The sequence below is a fragment of the Suncus etruscus genome, chromosome 14 (genome assembly GCF_024139225.1).
Source record: "Suncus etruscus isolate mSunEtr1 chromosome 14, mSunEtr1.pri.cur, whole genome shotgun sequence".
In the NCBI taxonomy this organism is placed as follows: Eukaryota; Metazoa; Chordata; class Mammalia; order Eulipotyphla; family Soricidae; genus Suncus; species Suncus etruscus.
Window position 1 is genome coordinate 87,299,537 of NC_064861.1, and position 4,783 is coordinate 87,304,319.

General features: G+C 40.4%; 1 non-coding gene across 1 annotated transcript; it reads left to right on the forward strand.

Moving 5' to 3' along the window:
- Nucleotides 1–1,433: 1,433 nt before the first annotated feature.
- On the forward strand, nt 1,434–1,538 carry LOC126029173 (U6 spliceosomal RNA). Its single transcript, XR_007502824.1, has one exon. It is a non-coding gene; the product is annotated as a U6 spliceosomal RNA (small nuclear RNA).
- The last annotated feature ends 3,245 nt before the right edge of the window (nt 1,539–4,783 follow it).

Genomic DNA, 4,783 nt, shown 5'->3' on the forward strand with positions numbered 1-4,783 from the left:
TTTCTTTCTTTCTTTCTTTCTTTCTTTCTTTCTTTCTTTCTTTCTTTCCCTTCCTTCTTTCCTTCCTTCCTTCCTTCCTTCCTTCCTTCCTTCCTTCCTTCCTTCCTTCCTTCCTTCCTTCCTTCCTTCCTTCCTTCCTTCCTTCCTTCCTTTCTTTCTTTCTTTCTTTCTTTCTTTCTTTCTTTCTTTCTTTCTTTCTTTCTTTCTTTCTTTCTTTCTTTCTTTCTTTCTTTCTTTCTTTCTTTCTTTCTTTCTTTCTTTCTTTCTTTCTTTCTTTCTTTCTTTCCACGGAGCTGGTTCTGAATTTGATACTTTGGACTTTTGGAGGGATCTGTGTTTATATTTCCCTGCTTTTGTAGAGTTTTCCATTTTGATGACATAAACTGATGGCAGAACTTCATGAACTAATACCATCTAACACTCCTTGATTCTGTCAGTGAAAGCAGTGCTCATAGAGTTTCTGATCATTTCTGGAGCATGGTGGACCCTGAGAAAATTATTCTGACCTACTGGCTACTCAGATTTCTTGTGACCCTGATTTTTGTATCACCTTTGCTGAAATCCCCCAAATATTTGCCTGAATGAGTAAAGTTCCTATTGAAAACAAGATCTGAAAGATCAAATATGAGCCAAGGAGAGAAGGAAATTTCCCAAGAGGATTAATTGTTGCTTGACTGACCTACTAGGATTTTTATCACAGTGACTGGTTATGTGACATGGAGATGGTGAGAACGTGAAAATTGGGCAGGTATGAGGAAAATGAGATAAAGAGGATGGGGAATTCTGGCTAAACTGTCAAAAGGCTCATGAGAGAAGGGAAATGGACAAGGACAAACACAGAAGCCTAGAGATGGACCTAGACAAGTGAAGCTTCAGAGGGGCCAAACTCAAGCAGAGAATCTTCGCTTCTAATTGTTTCCACCCTGCACATTTAACTTAAGCCATGCTGCTGAAAAGTATAAATATGGTCATAGATAAAAACGTGACAGGCCACTCACAATAGTTGTATTTAATAAAGTTTAAAAAAATAATTTCCTCAACAAATAAGTTGTTGAGGAAGAGACAGAGAACCCACTTGCTAATTAAGAAAATAGACAAATATGATTAGGGATATGCAAGAGAGGTTTGAAAATTCACCAAACAGTACCATGCAATTATGTCAATATTTTTTTTCCAAAACCTTACATGGCCAGAGAGATAATACAGCACGGAAATCACCATATATGGTCCCCCCATGTCCTGCCAGAGTGAATTTCTGAGAACAGAGCCAGGAGTAAGACCTGAGCACCAACCTGTATGGTTTAACTTTCTCCTTCCTTCACAATGCTAGAACAACACAAAACAAAAATTGCCCTTATTTCCCTGAGGCAAATGGACAGTTATCTCCACATCTGTAACCCTCTAAAACTGACTCAAGAAAACAGTGAATTTTAGTGCTCACTTCAGCGGCACATATACTAAAATTGGAATGATAGAGTAGATTAGCATGGCCTCTGTGCAAGGATGACACGCAAATTCATGAAGCGTTCCATATTTTTTTTTGAAAAAGAAAAAAAATAAGTGGATTTTGGGCCAGAGTGCAACAGGCAGTGTGCTTTGCTTACAGTGATCAACTCAGCATTAATCCCTGGCACCAAACCTGGTACCCTGGGCCCAGCAGAGGTGATCCCTGTGCAAAGTCCAAGTCAGACTAAGCCTTGAGTGCCTCTAGACAAGTTGGCTCATCAAAAGAGTATAAGCTCATAATTTCCCTTTTCCAAGAAAACGTCAGACTTTTCTTTGGGCAGCAGGGGAGGGTTACATCTACTTTTTCAGAGTTCTATGCCTGTGAATCATTTCCTGTGGTGCTTGCGGGACTCTTCAATGTTGGAGTTCAGGTATTAGCTTCCTGCAAGCAAAACATACAATCAGACCATGAACTGTATCTCCTGTCCAGGAGGTTTAACAAAATCTCTATATTAAAGGTAATCCTCAAAAAACTCTCAAAAAATTTCAAATATTTCAAAGTAAACACTTCCAAACTCATTTTATGAGGTTCAGAGAACTTGTTACCACACCAGGTAAGAAAATGAAAACCTAGTTTCACTTATAAATAAACAAAATCAAGTTAAAATTGGAATTCGCAACACAAACTAAAGCATAACTATGACCAAGTAGGATTTGTATTAACAGTTAAAGGAAATTTTTCATACTTTTATGATTTTTGAGAGGAGTTTGGATCACACCTAGTAACTCGAGAATTACTCCCTCTGAAATCAGGAATTGTTTCTGGCTGTGCTTGGGGAACCATATGGGATGCTGGGAACAAAACCCAGTTCAAAACCATGCAAGGCAAACACCTACCTATTTACTGTCTCTCCAGCCTTAGAAAGGTAAGAGAACTTTAACAGAATGCAATTTTCAGAATAGACTAAAGGAGAAAAGGGATTATCTCAATAAACTTAGAAAAATTATCAATTAAATTTCACATAGCATACAAAAAGTCCATTGATTTCCTAGAAAACTAGGAAAGGAATGGTGCCCTCAGAGAGAGCCTGAAGAGGAAATGAGCTCAGGTAAGAGCACAGGTAGGCCAGAGTCTGGCACCATTGAACACTAAACTAATGTGCTCCTGTCCTCATGCCTCATGCCTCACGTCTCAGCTGGTGCCTTCCAGAAGGTCTGTTTCCACCACCAAGCAGTCAAGAGACAATGGGGTGGTTAGAGAAAGAATCAGTGCCACCAAGCAGTCAAGAGACAATGGGGTGGTTAGAGAAAGAATCAGTGTAGACGGTGAGTCAGTGAATTTATGTGAGTGCCATGTCCTGCCACAGGAAATGCTTCTGCAGTGAACTAGCAGGGGAGTCTATTTCTAGAAATAGAATAGGGTTGCAAACTGCAGGGGCCAGGCATGGCTGGTTAAGTTCTTGGTAGAACAACCCTCTGGAGCAGAAGAGTTTAGAATCTCTGTTGTGTTCCTAGAATGAGGGGGGAGGCAAAACAACAGAGACATTCTTCTTTTTGTTTTTTTTTTAATTTTTATTCAGATCATTGTGAATTACAAGTCTTTCACAGTTGTATTTCAGGTACATAGTGACAGTGAATTAGGGCCATTCCCACCACCAATGTTAACCTCCCTCCCCCACTGTGCCCAGCATGCATTCATACCTCCACCCTTAGCCCTCTGGACTGCTAGTGTAACAGGTCCCTTTTGTGTATAGCTTGTAATACTTTTTGTATCTCAATTCTATTGTTGTTGACTTTGGCTTGTGTATGTAGGGCTGAACATTTTTTATTTCCACTCAATGCTCCTGAGACCACTTGGCCCCTGGTCCTCATCCACCTTTTTTTTCTTCTCTCAATTTGTAGGAAGACATAAAAATATAAGGCAGAATAAGATGATTTCTGTTCCATGGTTCTGTGAAAGAGTGAAGGATCCCCTATCTAGAAGCTATAAATATAAATAAAATTAAAAGAAGAAAAAAGAAAAAGAAAAAATGGTGGGGGGGGGGTAGATGTGGTAAGGTAGATTATTTTTTTTTTCATAGATGCAGTAAATGATGGGGGAAATTAGAAAGAAAATTTTCTTTATCTAAGATACCCTTGAAGCATACTGTTATGAGACCACTGACTACAGGCTTTGGGCATGTTAGTTGTCAAATTCCAAGGTCTTTATGGTACCAGGAAAAGCATATTTTGAAAAGTTCATAGGGTTTTCCTTCAATAGTACTTACCTGTTCCTGCCAGTTAGCTTGATTCCTGAATTCCCCTCTCCCAATGCTTCCCAATTTTAGGATTGAGTTCAATGTGCTGGTTCTCAGCTTCTGGTCCTCTGTGATGCCCCTTTCCTGCCCTTCCCTCAGCGTGGCCTGCTTCTGGACAGCAGCCTCAGCTCTATCTGCCTCCTCTTCCCAGAATCCTGAGTGTGGGGGCACAGGGAACACATTCCTTCAGTGCACTGAGGGCCAGAGGTGGGAGCAGAAGAAGGAGGGTGTTTTCAGCAGTAGGACGGGGAAAGATACTAGGGTCTGTGGAACCAGGCGGTGGCATCCTGACACTCTATGTTCATGTGGAATTAGTGGTTTAGGCGCTGCTTTCTTTGCCCGCCACTTCAGCTCATGTGTTTTCTTTTTTTTACTTATATTGTTTGGTGTTTGGGCCATCCCAGCACTGCTCAGTCTCCCTCAGGGCACTGTGCTCAGGGATCACTCCTGGTAGTGCTGGGATTGAACCCAGGTCCCTGCCCTTCCTGCTGCACTTCTTATCTTTCCTCTCAACCAAAGGCCATCTTTCCTTCCTCTGAGCTAAGCTCTGTTAAAACAATCACATTTTTTTCTCCTCTTAGGATGCCATTTTACCTTATGGTCAGTATGATATTTCAGCAGGACATGCAAAAATCCTGCCGCTTTTAACTTTTTTCCCATTGATTGCCAAACTTACTATATTTTCCAGAGTATAAGACGACTGTGATTAAAAGACTACCCTTTACTTTTCCTGTTAAAATATAGGGCTTGGGCTATATTTGTAGTGTAAGACTCTCTCTATTTTAATGCACACCAAATGGAAATTAAAAAAATTTAAAGAGAAAAACAGTAGACCCCTTAAAGGTTAACAGTATGTATTTAATAAAGCTAGGCTTTGGAGTGCCAACAATCATTTTACATGTAGTGAGTGACTGTGATTTTTTAATTGTGATCTACATTGAGAGCAGGGAGTGGGAGCTCATCCAAAAGCAGCTGGCTGGGGTGCAGTGATTAATAGGACAGCTAGAGAAAGACAGAGAGCTTCCTCTGTATCCCATAAA